Below are 23,365 nucleotides of genomic sequence, written 5' to 3' on the forward strand. Positions count from 1 at the left end.
AGCGCTGGGCCCGGGCTCGAGGTTTGGACCGGGGTTCTACCCGGCAGCAAAGCCACAGGCCGGACACACCACGGCCTCCTGGATCTGCGGCGCCTGCGCAATAAGCCTGGTGAGGTGCCAGCTCCGGCAGGCATTGGGCACGGGGGAGTCCCGCCGCTGTGGCCGCGCAGGGTACCGGATCCCTCCCGGATCCCAGGCTCCCGACGTCCAGCAGAAGTGCTCTGGAGTGAGGCCTCATTGGTCCCAGCTGAGCGTTTCGTTGCCAGCTCGTTGCGCGAGGTCTGAATGCACAGTGGAAACAACTTAGGGTGGGTATGGGAAAAGAAGAAACATATTTCAGAAGCACTCACCAATATAAATTCTTAAAAATAAAGATCTGAAAACAATAATTTGACTAGAGCTAACAGACTGAATGAGTATGGACACCAGAAACAAGCTCTCGGCTGGGGGATGTAGCTCAGTGGTAGAGCGCGCGCTTCGCATGTGTGAGGTCCCGGGTTCAATCCCCGGCATCTCCAAAACAGCCAATGTTTGCTTTGTTTTTTTCTTTTTCCTCCTTTCCTGTTGATATCTTAGAACACTTACCCTATTACTGGTACATACCTTTTGCTCACATCTAGGCCGCCCAAAAACATAAAAGGAGGGCTGAAAAAAATCAGCGAAGCTCAGGGAAACCACCTTTTTGACTGCTCGAAGTAAAAGTGAAATAGGGAATTAGCTTTCATTAATATTTGTTTATTTGCATGAGTCCAGTGTTTAAAGGCCCTGTTATTGAACTTTGAGGCTCCTGTGTATGATACCCACAGAAAAAACTAAGTCAAAAATTTGCATTGGCCGGGAATCGAACCCGGGCCTCCCGCGTGGCAGGCGAGAATTCTACCACTGAACCACCAATGCTTACGCTGTGAGAGTTTTTCTACTGCGTACTAGAAGACATTTACACCCTGGTAATTCTACTCTAAATCGTGTATTTGTGTATTCAAAAATAGCAATCAAATTTTTAATCACATAACTATCATAAAATATTAGAAAAACATTAACATTTACAAAAATTTTCATTATACTAACTTCTTTAGAACTTTATGAGATTCTTCTGAAACTCTCTTTGGTGAAGGAGGCAAATGAAGATTTTGTTATGTATGCACAGGATTACACAATCACCTAGCCCATCTTCAGACACTTAGATAATTTATAACAACTCTCCCTCCAACCCCCTGCCATTTTTTTCTTTTATTATTTTACCTATTCAGACAAATACATAATGGAGATTTGTTAGAAATTGGGAACAGAGGCAAAGAAACAGGGAACAGAAATTTGAACACTGACCCAAATTTATAATTTGGAAATTGGTAAATTGGAACTATGTGATTTGCATAGGGAACTTGAAATATTGATGATTCAAGCCAAGTGACCTGAATTCTCTAAGCTGCCCCTTCCTTCATTTAAGACCCCTTTTAACTCTAATAGTATGAGTCTGATCCTTCACCCTTAGTTTCCAAGTAAAGTGAAATTGTGAATGATACAACAAAAGATATAGGAGGGGAAAAAAATAAAGTGAAGGAAATGAATTTATGGAAATGATTCTAAATATGAGAAAAAAGGCTGTGGATATAGGCAACATTGGCTTTTTATCTCTGGGAGGGAAATACCTAACAATTTCCAGAATCTTTGGTCAAGAAGAATTTGGGGAAAAGTTATGAGAAAATAAAGCTAACACATAGCAGTAACTGTGTACCAGGCTATGTAAGTACACTACACATGGACTTCAACCCCGTGAGGTAGGAAGCTGAGGCTCGTAGAGGCAATATTGGAACACACAGTATTATGTTCAGTGTTGGAGTGCTTAGCACTGCCCTTTCAGCCTACAACAGGATAGGTCACTGTGTATTGAAACTCAAATGCTGCATGTTTAGGACATTATATATTAAGAATAATCGAATGGTGTTAGAGAAAGATCATAAAAGGCTACTGAAATAAGGTAATGACTTCTCCATTAAGATTCATCTTTAAGGACTTCTTAGTGTGTGGGTAAAGAGCGAAATCTGAAGACAAATACAGAATTATAAAGACATAAAAGATATGAAGGGATTAGGGAATTAGAGAATCAGACTATAATCCTAAATAACCTGTGGAAGAACGAGGTCAACTCATTTTACTTCTTCTAACTTTAGTTTATTCTTCAAAATGAAAGAAATGGGGGAGAAATGGGGTTTTAAAATCCCATTCTGAAGTGATGTACCTTTCCAGAGGTACTTCAGGGCCATTGGCTGGTAAGGCCTCACTTTCATGGCAGGGACTACAGGTGTGCACCACCATGCATGGCTAATTTTATTTATTTATTTATTTATTTATTTATTTATTTATTTATTTATTATTTTTTATTTTTTTTGGAGAGAAGGGAGAGGTGTCTCGCTATGTTAGCCAGGCTGGCTTCAAACTCTTGAGCTCAAGCAATCCTCCCTGCTCTGTCTCCCAAAGTGTTGGGATTACAGGGGTGAGCCACTGTGCCTGGCCCCCGAGATTCTTAAATATTGTTTTTAATTTTGAATCCTAACTTCAGAAATCTAAAGAATCTTAGATTATTTAGTTCAGGGCTTCTCAAAGTTTTTATTTTGAACGTGTAACCTAACAAACAAAGGCAAATAAATAGGGAGTTTAAAAATGAGCTGGTGGAACTGAGGGAGCAGGGCAATAAAAATGAGGCCTCACCAGCCAATGGTGAAGCTCAAGTGGAAGGCCTGAGGTCGAAGCTGCAGAGAGCCAAGATCGTGCCACTGCACTCCAGCCTGGGCGACAAAGTGAGCCCGTCTCAAAAAAAAAAAAAAAATCTCGGAACACAAGGAAAAAAGTCTTATGTAAAACATTACTAGTGGCCTACCTAAAGGCCTTTTTATTTATTTATTTTTTCTTGCTGAAAGTCCATTCTAGTTTACCTAGCCCAAGGGACAAATGTGGTGCCCTAAGCCAATTATCTCATTTTTCTTTCCAAATTGATCTGAGGTGTGCTTTTCACTGAATCCCTGCCAATGACGGCAAGAATAGTCAGCTAGGAGTTTCTGGGAAAGATGGTATGGAAGATCTCTCTTACCCTTTCTCCTTGTATGAGGGTGTAATGCTTGGAGCTGCCCCAACCATCCTATGACTTGAAGGGAGACAGAGGGTGATCCAGCAGGAAAATAGAAAAAGGCTCTACACCATCCTGACATTTTTTTCATGCAGACTTTTGGTTAGGTAAATTAAAGACCTCTATTGTTTAAGTACGTTTGAGTTGAGGATTTTGTTACATGTAGCCAAAAGCATTCAAGGGGTGTGTGTGTGTGTGTGTGTGTGTGTGCCAGCAGTGTGTGTGTGTGTGTGCCAGCAGTGTGTGTGTGTGTGCGCCAGCAGTGTGTGTGTGTGTGTGTGTGTGTGTGTGTGTGTGTGCCAGCAGTCCACCCAACTCCTTCTGGTACAATAAACCTTCTGTTGTATAGATAATCAATACTTTGAGATTTGTGTTAGGTTAACTTGCCTCTTTTTCTGTATTTCTCTGTCACAATAGCAGGTGTGTAAAACAGGTCTCGTCAAATATTTTCCTTTGGCACTGTACTTTTTTAGAGATGGGTATGTGACTAAATCTGGGACAATGAAAAGTCCTTGCTGAAACTCTCTTGCAGAAGTTTTAAGTAAAAACTGTCTTTTTGCTGGGTTGTTCAAACAGGTTGAGCGTATAGTTTGGGTTGTCCAGAAGAAAGAGACAAACATATTCCTAATATGACATTGAGCCACTAGAAGCAGCCATGCCTGACTAGAAAAAAATCTGGATTTTGTGTTTATATGAGTCAGTAAATTGCCCTTAAACAATAAGTGGTGGGCTAAGTGTAGTAACTCACACCAGTAATCCTAGTACTTTCAGAGGCCGAGACAGAAGGATAAAGTGAGGCCAGGAGTTTGACACCAGCCTGGGCAACATAATGAGACCTTGTCTCTACAAAAAATAAAAATAAAAAATAAAAAAAATAAATTATCCAGGTGTGGTGGTACACACCTGTAGTTCCAGCTACTTGGGAGACTAAGGTTGGAGGGTTGCTTGAGCCTGGGAGTTTGAGGCTGGCTGCAGTGAGCTATAACTGTGCCACTGCACTTCAGCCTTTGCAACAGAGCAAGACCCTGTCTCTAAAAAAACATACAACAACAACAAAATTAGCCTTTAAAGTTAGTTTGAGCAGTATTTTGCTAGAATCTTAACACAAATTGAGAAACACTTTTACCCCAAACATGCTAAATTTAGAGAACTCATTACCCAGGATGTGATACAGACTAATAATATTAAAGTTTAAGAAAAGTTTAGGCCAAGCGTGGTGCCTCATCCCTGTAATCCCAGCACTTTGGGAGGCCGAGGTGAGTGGATCACCTGGAGTCAGAAGTTCAAGACCATCCTGGCCAATGTGTGAAACCCCGTCTCTATTAAAAATACAAAAAAAAAAAAAAAAAAGCTGGGCATGGTGGTGCGGTTATAATCCCACTATTCAGGAGGCTGAGGCAGGAGAATCCCTTGAACCCAGGAGGCAGAGATTGCGATGAGCCAAGATTGTGCCATTGCACTCCAGCCTAGGGAACAGAGTTAGACTCTTGTCTCCAAAAAAAAGAAACATTTACATTTAGAGAAATTCGTCGACGGTAACACTGCAAGGAGACAACAAAAACCATGAGAAAATTTTTAGGACCCATTCCCAGCTTGTTGGAATAAGGTAAATTCTGTTGCAAAGAAGGTTCAGAGCATTTGAAGGAATATTCAGGCAACAGTGTGACAGAGAAGCAGAAAGAGGAGAACCTAAAAATAGAGAAATCCATTCAGGAGGTAGTTAGAATAGGAGTGGAGAGGTGACGAGGTCCTGAACCAAGGCCACAGCTCTAGCATGAGGTTCATGGCAAGACAGAAGGAGGAAGAAAAATTACTCTAGGAATCTACCTTACGTGATTGATAGACTTGTGGTGTAGTGTAGAAAAGTAAGGAAGAGAAAATACTGGAAGGAAAGGGGTGGTGTAAAGTGCTCATTTTTGGAAATTCTGACTTTGAAGTAAGTAGGAAGAGGTGCCTGCTAGGTGGTTAGATCAACGCCTGGAGAAATCAAGGCTACAGAAGTGGATTTGGAAGTCAATCACCTGATGGGTGAAATGCAAAAATGTGGAAATGGAGAATATCACACAGAGAAAAGAGTGCTGAGGATGCAGACTTAGGGAATGACAAGAATTGAGGAGCCAAAGTTGGAGAAGCAGGACAGTGGCATCTGTGGAGGCAGGCAGAGCCCCACTTCTTTTGCTAATTCTGAATAATAAAACATGACAAACACATATGTCACAGTGTTTCATAGATATACTGTGTAGTAATCCTGTTTCACATCGGGAATGCTGTAGTAGGCAGTGATTTCATTATCCGCATGGTCAAGCTTGAAGAGATCAGAGGACGGCCAGCAGTGCCTTCTGGGTGGTACACACTAACACTTCCCCTGGTCTGCTCTGTTCCCATGCTCAGATAAGAGGCTCCCATTGAAGCTAGTAGAGAGAAGGAAAGCACTTGAGCACTGTGAAGTGTTATACAATCTTCTCTTTTAGGCAACCCTGGCCATTGTGACACCCAGTGCGACAGGCAGGGGCTTGTAAGTTGCATCATAGCACCTTGGAGCAATTGCTCAAGGTACCAAGTTCCTAGGTGGTGTTAGCTCATCATAGAAAAGTGGCCAGGCTTATATCATCTGAAGAAAGTAAACAGTTCAGAAACAGAAATAGTTCATATAATACAAAGTCACCAAAGCAATGCCTTTCTTTTTTTTTCACCTGTGAGTGATTGTATTGATTTAATACACACAGCTTATTTCTGTCCCAGGTTACAAACTAGCCCTAGGGAAATGGTGGAGCCAGTCATTTGGATTGCCCTTTACTGGCTGGGAATTAAATCATTACTTATTCCATTTTAGAATCACAAGTAGTACCCTAAGGCCTACTTTCCTAAGGATTAAAATTAAGGCATGGAAATGAAGAATCCAGGTGTAATTCTCAGATGCATGCAGATGTTGAGAATGCAGCAGTTTTTCCTGGAAAGCTGTCACTGCAAAATCATCCTGCTCACGATATGCTCATTCCTAGTCCTCAAGCATGTCCAATTAGTCAACAAGTCTGATTTCTCCTTTTAAAATGGCATTGACTCTTGTTCTCCCTCCTCATGCCAATCTCTCCTACACAGTGCAGACAATTATCAGCTCACTCCCTGGGCTACCCAGGAAACCTCAGATTTCCTCTGCCATCCTGCATGCTGCTACCAATTGCATTTTTTCCTTTCCCTCCCCTACTTCTTCTTTCTCTCCCTCCTTTTCTTTCTTTCTTCCTTAATTTTGGAAAATTCAGTCGTTTCTTTATTCCAAAATTGAATTAATTTTAAATCCATACAGAGTCCTCATGGTGGAGGAAATGTGAGTGGGAATTCTTTACCTTTCTCTTGACTCTCATCTCTGGGTGAAGCATTTATTCAACTACTTCAGAGCTGTGCCGCTTGGCAGAAATAGCTTTCACTTCCCTTCCTAAAGCTCTCTCTTCTTCTTCTTCCCAAGTTATTTAGGTCTTTTAAAATATATGTTTTTTCATAAGAAACCCATATGTATGGTGCAAAATTCAAAAGGTATGAGAGAGTATTCATTGAAAAGTATGCCTGGCCTGGCACAGTGGCTCAGCCTGTAATCCCAGCACTTTGGGAGGCCAAGACAGGCGGATCACCTGAGGTCACGAGTTTGAGACCAGCCTTGCTAACATGGTGAAACCCCATCTCTACTATAGCCGGGCATGGTGTCTCGTGCCTGTAATCCCAGCTACTCGGAAGGCTGAGGCAGGAGAATCTCTTGAACCCGGGAGGCGGAGGTTGCAGTGAGCTGAGATCGCACCACTGAACTCCAGCCTTGGCAACAGATCCCAGGTTTCCTTTCCTAGAGGAAACCATTGTTATCAGTGTCCTGTGTTTCCCTTCACAAATATTTCTATGTGTATATAAACATTGCAACTTTTATTTTAAAAAGTTATTGTTTTAATCTTTTTTTCTGAGAGACATGCAATTTATTTTTAAGCACAAATGGTACATACTATACATACTGTTATGCTCATATCCTTTTCTCCCCACAGGAATATATATCTTGGAAAATTATCCCTCTTAAAACGCATAGAGCTAACTTTATCTTTTTAGTGGCTCTATGTTCATTTTTTAAACTGTCTTTTATGGACTAGGAATTAAAACATTATTTTTTCTATCTCACAATAACAAGCAGTACCCCAAGGCCAAGTTTCCTAAGGATTAGAATCAAAGCATGGAAATAAAGAACCTAGCTGTAATTGTAAGATGCATGAAGACAGTGAGTAAGTCCATGGCATGGAGGTACCATAATTACCAGAGCCAGTTCTTTAGCAGAGGACATTTAGACTGTTTCTAATCTTTTGCTAGTAGGAACAATGCTACAGTGAATGCCTTGAATGAATGCCATTTTGTTCATGTATGAGAACACCTGCAGGATAAATTCCTGGGAGAAAAATTGCTAAATCAAAGGGTGAGTACATTTTAAATATTGCAAAATTACTCTCCAAAAATGTCTATTTTTCTTAATCATTGCATTTATTATATTACTCTTTTGCTCCCAAACGTTAGTGGATCCTTGCACTTATTTAATCCTCTGCTGTCTCCATGCTGTAATTTTTTTTTTTTTTTTTTGAGACAGGGTCTTGCTCTGTCACCCAGGCTAGAGTGTAATGGCGCAATCACGGCTCACTGTTGCCTTGAGGTCCCCAGGCTCAGATGATCCTCCCACCTCAGCCTCCCGAGGAGCTGAGACTACAGACATGCGCCACCACACCGGCTAATTTTTGTATTTTTTGTAGACGTGGGGTTTTGCTATGTTGCCCAGGCGGGTCTTGAACTCCTGGGCTCCAGTAATCTGCCCACCTTGGCCTCCCAAACTGCTAAGATTACAGGCGTTAGACACTGAGCCTGGCCAAAGGTAGTGTTCTAAATTACCAAGATTCTTCTCAGCATTAATAGTCTGAGAACTTTTTATGTTGTTTTGAAATATGAAAAGTTTGCAGTTTAGGAGAAGATAAACAAGTTTGATTAAGCTGAAAACATGTAGTGCTAAAAGAGGTCTTGAAAGCATTGCCTGGGAACTGGTTAGAAATGCTGACTACAGGCTGGGTGCAGTGGCTCTGGCCTGTGATCCCAGCACTTTGGGAGGCTGAGCTGGGTGCATGGCTTGAGCCCAGGAGTTTGAGACCAGTCTGGGCAACATAGGGAGACCACCCCCTACCCATCATCTCTACAAAAAATAAAAAAACTAGCCAGGTATGGTGGCATGCACCTCTGTAGTCCCAGCTACAAGGGAGGCTGAGGTGGGAGAATCTCTTGAGCCTGGAAGGTTGAGGCTGCAGTGAGCTGTGATTGTCCCACTGCACCTGGTAAAAAAAAAAGAAAAAAAGACAAGAAAGGCAAATGCAGCCAGTTCCTGAAGGATCTTGGCTGCTGGGTGAAGTTTGGGTGAGGCCAGGTAGGCTATTGTGTTATGAGTTAAATTTTGTTGCCCAAAAATTTGCATGTTGAAGTCCTAACCCCTCGAAATGTGACCTTATTTGGAAACAAGGCCTTTGCAGGTGATCTAGTAAAGATGAGATCATTATGGTGGACCCTAATCCAATAGGACTGGTGTCCTTATGAAAGGGAAAGTTTGGACAGAGAAACACGCACACCATCTGAAGATGAAGGCCATGGTTCAGGTGATGCTTCTATAAACTAAGAAAAAAACCACCATAAGCCGGAAAGAGATATGCAACAGATTTTCCCTCTCTGCCCACAGAAAAATCATTTCTGCCAACACCTTGATCTTGGATCTGTGGTGTCCAAAACTGAGACAATAAATTTCTAAGCCACACAATTGGTGATACTTGTTATTGGCAGCTCTAGCAAACTAATGCATTAGGTTATCAAGAAGTAACTCAGCAGTTAGGATACTATAGTCTTACATTTTTGACTTGGCAGAGACCAGTATATTTGTGCATTAATACTGTTAACCTCGTTCTTAATATTAGTTCTTGACAATTTAAGCAACACAAAGCTAAATACAACAATAATAGTAGAAAGTCTGCTGAGTGTGGTGGCTGACATCATAATCCCAGTTCTTTGGGAAGCTGAGGTGGGAGGATCTTTCAGGGCCAGGTGTTCAAGACCAGCCTGGCCAACACAGGCAGACCCCCAACTCCACAAAAAATAAAAAAAATTAGCTAGGCATGGTGGTGCATGCCTATAGTCCTCGCTACTCAGGAGGCTGAGGTGGGAGGATCACTTGAGCCTGGGAGTTTGAGGTTGCTGCGAGCTATGATTTCACCACTGTACTCCAAACTGAATGACAGAGGGAGATTCCATCTTTAAAAAACAAAAACAAAAAAAACTAGAAAGTCAAGGAACAATTCAGCATAGTTAGGAGAGAGGACTTATATTCCATAAATAAACTATTCTCCAAAGTTAACATCCTGGACCAGGTATGGTGGTTCATGCCTGTAATCCCAACATTTTGGGAGGCTGAGGCAGGAGGATCCCTTGAGGCCAGGAGTTTGACACCAGCCTGGGTCAACACAGTGAGACATCAGCTAATAAAAAAATTAGCCAGGGGTGTTGAGGCAGAGGATCCCTTGAACCCAGGAATTTGAGGCTACAGTGAGCTATGATTGTGCCACTGCACCCCAGCCTAGGCAACAGAGCAATATCCCACCTCAAAAAGAAGAAAAAAGGAAGGCTTATAGATGATAAAAGTAACTGACAGCCACTTTTTAAAAATTAGCTTTTTGCTTTTATTTATTTATTCTTCTTCCATTTCAGACGGGCAGTGTGTGACACCATAACAAAGTTTAAGGGCAGCACATCTCCCACATGCGGGTGAATACTCAGTCATCATGCTTATAAACTACAGAAGGATCTGAATGAGTTTCTAGAATAATTCCTAGTCTAAAGGTTTGTAGTTCTATTTTCATGACTATTTCAGGAGCTAGAAGCATTAAATGTAATTAATGGTTGTGAAGAGTTGCAGACACAGGCATAACACAAAGCAAGGAGGACACAAAACCTCAGAGAGGCAATAACATACTTTTATTTTCACATTCAATCCTATAAATATCATTGCAAAATCTATATATGTGTTTTGGCACATAATATATTTACTAGTCATCTTAGCTTTGTGAAATTTCTGATTTGCTCTATTTAAAAAAGATTACCATATTTTTTCTAGAGATGGGGTCTTGCTGTGTTGCCTAGGTTTGATCTTGAACTCCTAGACTCAAGCAACCCTCCCGTCTCACCTAAATAAGATACCCTGATAGGAGCTTCCAGGTTTAACTTTGGTTGAACCATTAACACATTTGTCTTTATTTTTTAGTTTTACTTATGTATGGCAAAGTGCTGCATTACAAAGTCATATACCATTTGACTCTGTTTTGCTCCTTAGGATTAATGACCACCTTATCTAGATTTTATGCTTAAAAGGTAAATACTGCTATTAGTTACTTGGAGACCTCTTCACTTTTCCCCTTTCCTCAATTATATATATATACAGCATTTGCCACAAAAGGATATTGCACTGGTAAAAGGAACACTCCATTTGGTCAATTAACAGAATGTCTAACATAGACAAATTACTTCCACTTTAACGTGATTATTTTCCCCACTTCTAAGACAAATTCTATGTTGTGGGAGAAAAATAATAGGGTTGGTGAAAATAAATAATACTACATATAGTGTTTATAAGAAACTAGATGTTGTCTAACTTGAACAGCAAAATAATTACCATAAACTAGAACACTTCTAGTTAACAGATGAAAAAACAAGGGAGTAAGTAGCTTATTTAAAAATCCTTCAAAAAGTAAGTAGAGGGCTGGAATTCTGACTCTAGAGCTTATGCTCTTAAGAACTTGTCTAGGCTCCATAACAAATTGTCTGCGTACTTCATTTGTATAACTTTCCAGTCACATAAGTTCTCTCTCTCTCTTTTTTTATTTTTAAATTTTTTTGAGATGGAGTTTCACTCTTCTCACCCAGGCTGGAGTGCAATGGTGTGATCTTGGCTCACTGCAACCTCCACCTCCTGAATTCAAGCAATTCTCCTCCCTCAGCCTCCCAAGTAGCTGGGATTACAGGCACCCGCCACCCTGCCCAGCTAATTTTTGTATTTTTAGTAGAGACAGGGTTTTACAATATTGGCCAGGCTTGTCTTAAACTCCTGACCTCATGTGATCCACCCGCCTCAGCCTCCCAAAGTGCTGGGATTGTAATCTGTATATACAGAATCTAATATACAGAATATAAATTCTGTATATTAAACAAAGGAGCAATGAGAATTTCTAGCAGTTTTTACGTTAGCACCAAGTAGCTGAAAGACATTGAACTAATAAAATGTTTTCTGCTATGACCTTAAGGGTCATTAAACCTAAAGTTGTTCTTCAGAAGGGTAAGGAATTCCAAAAAATAATGGTCATTATCTGAATTTAAGATCCTGTATTACAGAATCAATACAAATTATAAAAATAGCATTTAAAATGTTGGAATCATTGATAAGAATTCTTCCTACATAATCTTTCATGGGCTTTAGGAATATATGCCTAGCCAGGAAAACCAACCTCACTCAGATACAAAGTCGCTTCTTTGTTTCAGTTTACCATCCGGAGCAAAAGTGCTTGGCCACGTCACTTGAAAACAATGGAACCGTGCAAAGCTTCTCTTAGTAGTATTGAGTCACAAAGATGTAGGATTTATTAGTCAGCCTTTAAAAATACCTGCAGACAACTGTATGAAAAACTTGCCGCATTGTACAATCCTTAGGAGTATAGGATTTGGCCAGGAGTGGTGTCTTATGCCTGTAATTACAGCACTTTGGGAGGCTAAGGTGGGTGGATCATTTAAGGTCAGGAGTTCGAGACTAGCCTGGCCAACATGGTGAAACCCTGTCACTACTAAAAACACAAAAAAATTAGCCTGGCATGGTGGTGCATGCCTGTAGTCCCAGCTACTTGGAAGGTTGAGGCAGGAGAATTGCTTGAACCCGGAAGGTGGAGGTTGCAGTGAGCCGAGATGGTGCCACTGCCCTACAGCCTGGCACAGAGTGAGACTTCATCTGAAAAAAAAAAAAGTACAGGATTTGGTCAGACTGCCAAGGTTTCAATTCCATCTCCATCTTTTACTAGTTCTGTAATTTTGATGGGGGCATTTAGCCCCTCTGTCTCAGTTTTCTTCTTGGTAAAAAGGGCATACAATTGTATGTATCTCATAGGGTTGCTGTGATAATTAAATGGGCTAATGCACATAAAGCTTTTCCACAGTGTCTGGCACATAACAAAATTAGCTCAGTAAATATTAGCTATACGTAACAAATGAGAACCAATATTGTAAAACCTGCTTCTAACTAGTATAAAGATGAGCAACATTTGGCTTTGGATTATCCTAAAGAAAAAACAGTAAGCAGAAAATTATACCTTTTAAAACTATGACGCCAGGAGCAGTGAGTGGCTCATACTTGTAATCTCAGCACTCTGAGAGGCTTAGACAGGTGGATCAATTAAACTCGGGAGTTTGAGACCAGCCTGGGCAACATAGCAAAACTCCGTCTCTACAAAAAATACAAAAATTAGTCTGGCATGATGCTGTGTGCCTGCAGTCCCAGCTACTTGGGAGGCTGAGGCAGAAGGATCACATGAGCCCTGGAGGTTGAGGCTGCAGTAAGCTGTAATCATGCCACTACACTCCAGCATGGGTGACAGAGCAAGACACTCTCTGAGGGTGGGTGGGATTGGGGGAAAAGATGAGCAACGTGTTAAGAGGACAAGTAATTATAAAACTGAGAGAAGAACTGCATAGAGCCAAAATACCTTTTCTCTGAGCTTATAAAAATGGCAACTCTTTATTTCATCAATATTCCATAACCTTTGCTTATTCTTTTTAGAGCTATCTTGGTGGGGGTGATATTGAAAGTAATAATCAGCCAGGCAAGGTGGCTCATGCCTGCAATTCCAGCACTTTGGGAGGCCGAGGCAGGTGGATCACCTGAGGTCAGGAGTTTGAGACCAGCCTGGCAAACATGGCGAAATCCCGTCTCTACTAAAAATACAAAAAAATTAGCCAGGCGTGGTGGTTCGTGCCTGTAGTCCCAGCTACTTGGGAGGCTGAGGCAAGAAAATCACTTGAACCCAGGAGGCAGAGGTTGCAGTGATCCGAGATCGTGCCACTGGACTCCAGCCTGGGTGTGACAGAGTGAGACTCCATCACAAAAAATAAATTAAAAAAAAAATAATAATAAGGCCTGGCCCAGTGGCCCACACCTGTAATCCCAGCACTTTGGGAGGCAGAGGTGGGCAGATCACCTGAGGTCAGGAGTCCAAGACTAGCCTGGCCAACAAGGTGATGTGTCCGGAATTGGTGGGTTCTTGGTCTCACTGACTTCAAGAATGAAGCCGCGGACCCTCTCGGTGAGTGTTACAGCTCTTAAGGTGGCGCGTCTGCAGTTTGTTCCTTCTGATGTTCGGATGTGTTCGGCGTTTCTTCCTTCTGGTGAGTTCGTAGTCTCGCTGGCTCAGGAGTGAAGCTGCAGACCTTTGCGGTGAGTGTTACAGCTCTGAAGGCAGCTCGTCTGGAGTTGTTCGTTCCTCCTGGTGGACTCGTGGTCTCGCTGGGCTCAGGAGTGAAGCTGCAGATCTTCACCGTGAGTGTTACAGCTCATAAAAGCAGCGTGGACCCAAAGAGTGAGGAGTAGCAAGATTTATTGCAAAGAGTGAAAGAACAAACCTTCCACAGTGTGGAAGGGGACCCGAGTGGGTTGCCACTTCTGGCTAAGGCAGCCTGCTTTTATTCTCTTATCTGGCCCCACCCACATCCTGCTGATTGGTAGAGCCCAGTGGCCTGTTTTGACAGGGTGCTGATTGGTGTGTTTACAATCCCTGAGCTAGATACAAAGGTTCTCTACATCCCCATCAGATTAGTTAGATACTGAGTTTGGACACACAGGTTCTCCAAGGCCCCACCAGAGCAGCTAGATACAGAGTGTCGATTGGTGCATTCACAAACCCTGAGCTAAACACAGGGTGCTGATTGGTGTGTTTACAAACCTTGAGCTAGATACAGAATGCCGATTGGTGTGTTTACAATCCCTGAGCTAGACATAAAGGTTCTCCAAGGCCCCACCCAGAGCAACTAGATACAGAGTGTCGATTGGTGCACTCACAAACCTTGAGCTAAATACAGAGTGCCGATTGGTGCGTTTACAATCCCTGGGCTAGATATAAAGACTCTCCACGTCCTCACCAGACTCAGGAGCCCAGCTGGCTTCCACTAGTGGATCCCGCACCAGGGCTGCAGGTGAAGCTGGCCGCTAGTCCCGCGCCGTGCGCTCGCACTCCTCAGCCCTTGGGTGGTGGATGGGATTGGGCCCCCTGCAGCAGGGGGCGGCGCTCGTCGGGGAGGCTCCGGCTGCACAGGAACCCACGGAGGTGGGGGAAGGCTCAGGCATGGTGGGCTGCAGTCCCGGGGCCTGCCCGGCGGGAAGGCAGCTAAGGCCCGGCGAGAAATCGAGCGCAGCGCCGGTGGGCTGGCACTGCTGGGGGACCTAGTACACCCTCCGCAGCCGCTGGCCCGGGTGCTAAGTCCCTCATTGACCGAGGCGGCAGGGCCAGCGGGCTGCTCCGAGTGCGGGACCCACCAAGCTCATGCCCACCTGGAACTCCAGCTGGCCCGCAAGCGCCACAGGCAACCCCAGTTCCTACTCGCGCCTCTCCCTCCACACCTCCCTGCAAGCTGAGGGAGTGGGCTCTGGCCTTGGCCAGCCCAGCAAGGGGCTCCCACAGTGCAGCAGTGGGCTGAAGGGCTCCTCAAGTGCCGCCAAAATGGTAGCCCAGGCAGAGGAGGCGCCGAGAGCGAGCGAGGGCTGTGAGGACTGCCAGCACGCTGTCACCTCTCAGTGAGACCCTGTCCCTTCTACAAATACAAAATTAGCTGGGCATGGTGGCACATGCCTGTAATCCCAGCTAGTTGGGAGGCTGAGGCAGGAGAATCGCTTGAACCCAGGAGGTGGAGGTTGTGGTGAGCCAAGATCGTGCCATTGACCTCCAGCCTGGGCAACAAGAGTGAAACTCCGTCTCAAATAAATAAATAAATAATTCCTGAATCTTTTTCCATGGGAGTGTGGAAAATACGGATAAAGTGATTTATATGCTCAATATAATTAATGAATAAGCAGAAATATTCAATTGAATTTAGTTTGCTTCAAAAGTTCAGTCACTTCTGCTTAAATAACTTTAAGGTTAAATTAAGAAGAGTTGATGCAAATGCACATATCACTTGGGGACAAAGTTTGATTTTCCTTATTATTAAAGAATAGGGTCTTGATGTTATTCTCACTCTTCCATTTAAAAATTGGAATATAAATAAAGAACAAATGTCATCAATGTATTCGTATTTCAATATTCTAAGTGAAATTAGAATATTGCTTTCAGAATTGATGTTTTAAAGCAGAGTATTGTTGTTGAACATAAATAACGTATAAGTGACTATCAACTTATGTTTCTCCATTCTTTAAATTGTATATAAACTGTAGGTTAAACCCAACAGTTCTGTGATAATTGATGTGAAGCACAAGGGGAGAGAATCAATGTGAGGTCAAACGTTCACATTAAAATTTAAAGAATAGGTCTGTTATCTGAAAGGATTCGTAATGCTTCTTGTAGATATATCTGAATGTGTTTTTGTACTAAGAAATATTTGAATCCTGAGTAGCTTAGATATTTACATGCTTTATGGAAAAGATGTGAACCAAATGATCTAAGTTACTTTCTAGCTCTGTAACTCTGTGACACTTCAATGGCTTTTGCAGCATATTATTAATATTAGTGAATGTTATTAAAAAAGAAACTTTTTACATTCAAAGTGGATGAGTTCTAAATATATTTTCAAATGTTATTGGGACTAGCATTACTTTAACAAAAACTTGCTTTTTCAATGATTATTATATCATTCCCATTTACATTTTCAAATGGAGATGTCATCAATTATTGCATAAATATTCTAAATAACAATAACAGCTCTAAAAGGGATAAATAGACCTTTAATATATATTGTTAAATAAGGATATAAAATGTCATATAATATCTAACTAGATTCAGAAATTATATGATGAGTTAATGGGCTCCTATTTCCTCTTTCAGACAATATAATGACAACATTTTTTTTTTCCATAGGTTATTGGGGTTACGTAAGTTCTTTAGTGGTGATTTCTGAGATTCTGGTGCACCCATCACCCGAGCAGTATACATTGCACCATATTTGTAGGCTTTTATCCCTCACTCCCTCCCACCCTTTTCCCCCAAATCCAAATCCCCAAAGTCCATTGTATCATTCTTTTTTTTTTTTTTTTTTTTGAGACAGAGTCTTGCTCAGTGGCCCAGGCTGGAGTGCAGTGGCACGATCTCTGCTCACTGCAAGCTCCGACTCCCGAGTTCACGCCATTCTCCTGCCTCAGCCACCCGAGTAGCTGGGATTACATGCGCCCGCCACCACGCCCGGCTATTTTTTCGTATTTTTAGTAGAGACGGGGTTTCACCATGTTGGCCAGGATGGTCTCGATCTCTTGACCTCATGATCCACCCGCCTCAGCCTTCCAAAGTGCTGGGATTACAGGCATGAGCCACCGCACCCAGCCGTTGTATCATTCTTATGCCTTTGTGTCCTCATAGCTTAGCTCCCACATATCAGTGAGAACATACAATGTTTGGTTTTCCATTCCTCAGTTACTTCACTTTGAATAATAGCCTCCAGGGCCAGGCACTGTGGCTCATGCCTATAATCCCAGCACTTTGGGAGGCCGCAACAGGTGGATTACCTGAGGTCGGGAGTTTGAGACCAGCCTGACCAACGTGGAAAAACCCCGTCTCTACTAAAAATACAAAATTAGCCGAGTGTGGTGGCACATGCCTGTAATCCCAGCTACTCAGGAGGCTGAGGCAGGAGAATCACTTGAACTCAGGAGATGGAAGTTGTGGTGAGCCAAGATTGTGCCATTGCATTCCAGCCTGGGCAACAATAGCGAAACTCTGTCTCCAAAAAAATAAATAAAATAAAATAAAATAAAAAATAGCCTCCAGTCTCATCCAGGTCTCTGCAAATACAGTTAATTCATTCATTTTTATCTTGAGTAATATTCTATCATATATGTATATACCACAGTTCTTTGGTTGTATATACATATATATGTATATACCACAGTCTCGTTGGTTGACAGGCATTTGGGTTGGTTCCACGATTTTGCAGTTGCAGACAGCATGTGTTGTTATTAAACTGTGGAAGAGTAGAAGAGGGGAAGTCTAATCCAAACTCTTTACTTTTTGTTAACTATTTAGGTCATTTTTAAATATTTCTTTTCTTTTTTTGAGACCACATCTCACCTTGTCACTCAGGCCAGAGTGCAGTGGTGGGATCACAGATCATTGTAACCTTGACTTCTCAGGCTCCAGGTATCCCCTTGCCTCAGCCTCCTGAGAAGCTAGGACTACAGGCATGAGTCATCATGCCCAGCTAGTTTTTTTTTTTTTTTCTTTTTTTTTTTATGGAGACAGGGTTTCACTATGTTGCCCAGGCTGGCCTCAAACTCCTGGGCTCCAGCAATGCTCCCACCTTGGCCTCCCAAATTGCTAGGATTATAGGTGTGAGCTTTGTCCACCTTTTAAATATTTCATTTAGAACTTTTATGTGTCACTCTTTCAGACACTGATGATACATCAGTGAACAAAACAGACAAATATCCCTGCCCTTATGACACTCGCATTCTAATATGGGGTGATTGGCAATAGACACAATAAATAAGACAAAATATATAGTATGCTAAATCATGATAAGTGCTGTGGATAAAAAACAAAACAAATAAAAGGTTAGAAAATGTTGGTGAGGAAGAATAGTGAGGTTTCAGCAGAGTCAAGTAGCAGCTAACATCCAGGTCCTGTAACCTTAATAGCACTCAAGAATCATTTAAATTTAAATTTAAATTTAAAAACCTCACCTTGGCTTTACTCAGGCACTTTTGGTCACTTACTCCTTTGTAATCCTGTAGCACTGAAACATACCTGTCATACTTACCACTCTGCATTGCATTTATTTGTTTAACTGTCTGGTTTCCTCATTAAATTAAACTAAACTGAACTATAGCAGTTTAGTTCAGGATTAAGGATTATTTATCTTTGCATTTTCAGAAGCTAGCACAGTGTCTCTCATATTGTAGGTGTTTGTTGAAGAGTGATTTGATCAATTTTATTCAGAAGAATCTGTTTGGGATCACTTTCTGCTTTTTCTTTGATCTCATTCTTTTCAAGGTGAGTGATCAATAAAAAAGGATCACTGAAAAGTTACCAAATTTTATTTGATTAATACCAGTCATTAGGTAAACCCTAAGACTTTGATTATTACAATTAAACATATGCCAGGAGAGGCAAAGTCTTAATAGGCAATGATTTCTTATTTGTATCTTGTGTATTCCAGTTCCTGAATGAGCTACTAAAAATAAGTCAATTTATTCCTTAATTTACCACATATTTATTGAGCACCTATTATGTTTGGATTTTCCAAACACTGTTAGTTCATGAGATGCTTTTGGTGGCATATGGGCATTTTACAATTTTTCTTTATTTTACATATATTCAAGGGTAATTCATGGAAACTTTTTCCTAGGAAAAAGTTATATTTTATCAAAAGTAAGTTGATTTCCTAGTCAGGCATGTTGGCACATGCCCGTAGTCTCAGCTACTTGGGAGGCTGAGGTAGGAGGATTACTTGAGCCCAGGAGTTCCAGGTTGCAGTGAGCTATGATTGTATTACTACTCTTCAGCCTGGGCAACAGAGACCCCCATCTCTAAAAATAAAAATAAAGAATAACAAGTAAATTGATTTGAAGAAAAATGTTACATTAGGCTGGGTGCCATGGCTCACGCCTCTAATCTTAACACTTTGGGAGGCCGAGGTGGGCGGATCACGAGCTCAGGAGTTCGAGACCAGCCTGGTCAATATGGTGAAACCCCATCTCTACTAAAAATACAAAAATTAGCTGGGCATGGTGGCACGTGCCTGTATTCCCAGCTACTCGGGAGGCTGAGGCAGGAGAATTGCTTGAACTCGGGAGGAAGAGGTTGCAGTGCGCCGAGATCGAGCCACTGCACTCTAGCCTAAGTGACAGAGCAAGACTCCGTCTCAAAAGGAAGAAAAAAAAACCCACAAAAATTAGCCGGACGTGGTGGTGGGCGCCTGTAATTCCAGCTACTTGGCTGAGGCAGGAGAATTGCTTGAACCTGGGAGGCAGAGGGTTGCAGTGAGCCAAGATCACGCCACTACACTCCAGCCTGGGCGACAGAAATAGACAACATCTCAAAAAAAAAAAAAAGAGAGAGAGAAAGAAAAATGTTACATTAATAATAAAAAAGGACCAAAAATAGTGAGTGGTATGTATAAATGTTACAAGTTTGAGAAATAATATACCATGAATTATGCGATAGCAACCAAGGGACTTCTACCCATTCTCCCTGACCAGCCAAATGGACTGTGTAGGGGCCAAGGTGAAAGTTTCCCCTGGGCCCTCTGAAGGTTCACTGAAAATCACTGACATAAGGCAGATTAATAGGATAAAAGGCATTCAGATTTATTTAACATGTATACAAGGGGAGAATCACAGTGATTACCCAAGCACTGTGATTCCGAAGCTTTCATACCATCCTGGTGTATGTTATGGGAGGGGGAAGGAGGGGAATTCTGTTGAGGGCATTACTAGGGAGAATGAGTGGATCAGAGAACAGATTAATTTGTACATTGTCTTGTGAAAGGTTCGGTTCAGGTGTGGGTTCATTCTTGGCCTTACAGGGAGGGAAAGAAAAAACAATTATTCCTTTAGATGGATCTGGATTGTAGGCAGATAAAGGCTTAGGGAGAGACTGTGGAGTGTGAAGTAGGAGGAGGTCAGGGAGGCCCGGTGGCTTCTTCAGTTCAGCATGTCAACATGCCATATTTCGGGGTACTGTTTTCTTTCCTTCTTCTTTTTTTTTTTTTTTTTTTTGAGACTTAGTTTCACTCTTGTTGCCCAGGCTGGAGTGCAATGGTGCAATCTTGGCTTATCGTGACCTCTGCCTCCCGGGTTCAAGAGATTCTCCTGCCTCAGCCTCCCGAGTAGCTGAGATTACAAGCACACGCCACCACACCCAGCTAATTTTGTATTTTTAGTAGAGACGAGGGTTCTCCATGTTGGTCAGGCTGGTCTCGAACTCCCAAGCTCAGGTGATCTGCCCACCTGGGCCTCCCAAAGTGCTGAGATTACAGGCGTGAGCCACCGCGCCCAGCCCAGGGTACTGTTTTCTAAGCTCCAACAACTGTGAAGTAAGATCAGTAATAATGAAGCTTAGTTTTATAAAGAAATGGCATTTATTTTTAGTTTTAAGGAGAAAAGCTTCAACATCCCAGTTCTTCTTTTGTTGTTGATGTTGTTTCTGGTGGCTTTACATTTATTTGTCTGAATGGCATAAAGCCTCCTTACTGATAGGTCTCATTGGGATCTCTTCCACTCCCCATATTTTCTCTTCTGGTTTTCTTCTTTTCTTAGCCTCTTTTGTTTTCTTTCATAATCATCATCCTCCTTATCATCAACAAGAACAAGATTGAAGAGACAGAATGTGGTTGAGTTTGCATTTACAAGTAGAGGAGATTGGTCTTCTACCATCTCCTTAAATTTTCACCTAAGTGTTTTTATAGTGAAATGGTTATCAAAACATATAATTTTAGGTACCAATCAAAAACTTGTAAGTGCTCTATGGCTAATCCTGTTTTTCTTAACCAAAACCATTGTCTTATTTAACATGAAAGGTGATGCTGACTAAAGTTACACAGCATTTTTAAGGTCTAACAAACTTTGAAACTTAGCTCTCTAAGTATATTTGGAATACAGAAAATTGTAGAATACACAAATGTCACTTGGTCCAAAATGTATTTTTCCCTTTGAGTTTATTCCAAATCCTACTATACCTATCTGAAAAAATTACTTAACTGCTTAATGAAATATTTGGCATCCTAACAATTGCTCAGATTTTATTGCAAGGTGGTTATCTCTAGTCAGATTCTTTTAAGAGACTAATACAATGAAATACACATCTCTATTAGATTTATTTCTTTCCTTTTTTTTTCTTTTTGAGGCAGAGTCTCACTCTGTGGAGTGCAGTGGCATGATCTCGACTCACTGCAACCTCTGCCTCCCGAGTTCAAGCAATTCTCCTGCCTCAGCCTTCCTAGTAGCTGGGACTACAGGTGTGTGCCACCAGGCCTGGCTAATTTTTTGTATTTTTAGTAGAGACAGGGTTTCACTGTGATAGCCAGGATGGTCTCAATCTCCTGACCTCATGATCAGCTCGCCTTGACCTCCCAAAGTGCCGGGATTACAGGCATAAGCCACCGCTCCTGGCCCATCAGATGTATTTCTACCTATTTTGCATCTCTTAAAATATCAACTAGATAATGTTAAATAAAGTGCCATAATTTCTCCTATTTTAGTTTCAGCTGCATAATTTTACAATTTAAAAGGTTGGTCAATAGAAACTAACATGATATAAAAACAAAACTAATTTCATTTCATTTAGCATCTATTGATCATACTTTGAGCTGTTTAAATCTTTTTTGCTGCAACCTCCTATAAAGTCATTTACACATTGAAAATAGAAATTGATATATAAGAAGGAGATACCTAGAGAACTTCTAAGACATCATTTAGATCTCATTTTTTTCTCATTACATCTCCTGGAATGTTAGTGAATGAGTTTTTGATGCCACAGGATGCTAGAAAGAATTTGAGATACAAGGCTCCTTGCTGCATATTCACTATAAAAGCAGTGAAGCCCAAATAATGCTCCAAAAAACAAATGGATGGGACCTGTATTTTTCATGGAATGTTTTTACCTTGTTGAATCTACTCACAGATTCTTTATTGACAGCCTACAGAATAGAGTTTATTCACAATTAATGTGCATGCAAATCACCAGGAAACTTCTTAAACTGCAGATTCTATGTAGTAGGTCTGTGGTAAGGTCTGAGATTCTACATTTCAAATAAGTTCCCAGGTGAAGCTTTTGTCACTCATACAGGAACCACCCTTTGAGTAGCAAAGAGCTAGAATAGGTTGTTCAATATGGTGTAGTCTGAGGACTACCTACATCTGAATTAGCTGAGGTGCTCATTAGAATGCAGATCCTGTGTCCCCAAACTGTTTTTACAGAGTTGAAATCTGTGTACGTACCCATTACTCCTAGGAATAAGTATTTTATATAATCATTGCAGGTTATTTTTCCATACACTAAATTAAAAACAATGACAACTTTGCATTAAGTAGCCTGCAGTTCTGTACTTTTCCTGGGGGCAGAAAGAGGTTGAGTAGATATTAGAAGAATAGGATAAAAGGTAATAGTTGTTTGGCTTACTTGAAAATTCTGTCTGGTATTTGGATCACGAAAATGTGCATGTTAACATTTTAGGTGCTCCAACTCTTTACAGTCTGCTAAAGAGTTGAATGAAAAAAAAAAATCCCCAACTCTTATCCTTCAATCTTTTATCTTAGATTATCCCCAAAGTTCTCTTTTGAAACTACTCATCTTTATAATCTACTAACCCAAAATATGTCTTGCCTTAGAGTATAATGTAAGATCAACTTGAAGGCAATGAACTTCTTCCTGTTGATGTTTTTCCCTCACTTTTCTTTCTGCTTCTCTTCTGCGTATCCTTCAATACCCAGCTCTGGTATCCCCTTCTCCTGATTTTCCTTAAGAATGCTAAAAAGTGTTAAAAAGTATTTAAGTCAGATGCAAGGGCTCATGCCTGTAATCCCAGCACTTTGGTAGGCTGAAGAGGGAGGAAGGCTTAAGCCCAGGAGTTCAAGACCAGCCTGGGCAACATAGTGAGAACCCATCTCTACAATAAAAAATTAGCTAGGCATGGTGGTGCATGCCTGTGGTCCCAGCTACTTGAGAGGCGGAGGTGGGAGGATTGCTTGAGTACAGGAGTTTGAGTTTATAGTTAGCTATGATTGGGCCACTGCACTCTAGCCAGGATGACAGAGTGAGAAAAATATTTAAAATGTTCATCAACTTTGACTTAATTTCACTTAAAGGATATATCCTTAAGAATCAATTTGACAAGTTATCTTTTTGTAGTTCATAAGTGTGATGATTGGGTTTTTATGCTCTTGTGTGTGATGCCCCTCCCTCAAACCTTGTCATGATGTTGGCACATTACCCATCTGATGTTAAAAAAGAATCAACTGGA

The 23,365-nt window shown here is 41.4% G+C and overlaps 4 non-coding genes across 4 annotated transcripts; 2 read left to right on the forward strand and 2 right to left on the reverse strand.

Moving 5' to 3' along the window:
- Positions 1 to 446: 446 nt before the first annotated feature.
- TRNAA-CGC (transfer RNA alanine (anticodon CGC)) lies at positions 447 to 518 on the forward strand. Its single transcript has one exon. It is a non-coding gene; the product is annotated as a tRNA-Ala (tRNA).
- A 308-nt stretch (positions 519 to 826) lies between these two features.
- On the reverse strand, positions 827 to 897 carry TRNAG-GCC (transfer RNA glycine (anticodon GCC)). Its single transcript has one exon. It is a non-coding gene; the product is annotated as a tRNA-Gly (tRNA).
- Positions 898 to 9,874: 8,977 nt separating this feature from the next.
- LOC129032294 (small nucleolar RNA U13) lies at positions 9,875 to 9,977 on the reverse strand. Its single transcript, XR_008501304.1, has one exon. It is a non-coding gene; the product is annotated as a small nucleolar RNA U13 (small nucleolar RNA).
- A 13,264-nt stretch (positions 9,978 to 23,241) lies between these two features.
- On the forward strand, positions 23,242 to 23,345 carry LOC129032282 (small nucleolar RNA U13). The gene has a single exon (XR_008501295.1). It is a non-coding gene; the product is annotated as a small nucleolar RNA U13 (small nucleolar RNA).
- The last annotated feature ends 20 nt before the right edge of the window (positions 23,346 to 23,365 follow it).

The sequence above is a fragment of the Pongo pygmaeus genome, chromosome 11, assembly GCF_028885625.2.
Source record: "Pongo pygmaeus isolate AG05252 chromosome 11, NHGRI_mPonPyg2-v2.0_pri, whole genome shotgun sequence".
NCBI classification, from domain to species: domain Eukaryota; kingdom Metazoa; phylum Chordata; class Mammalia; order Primates; family Hominidae; genus Pongo; species Pongo pygmaeus.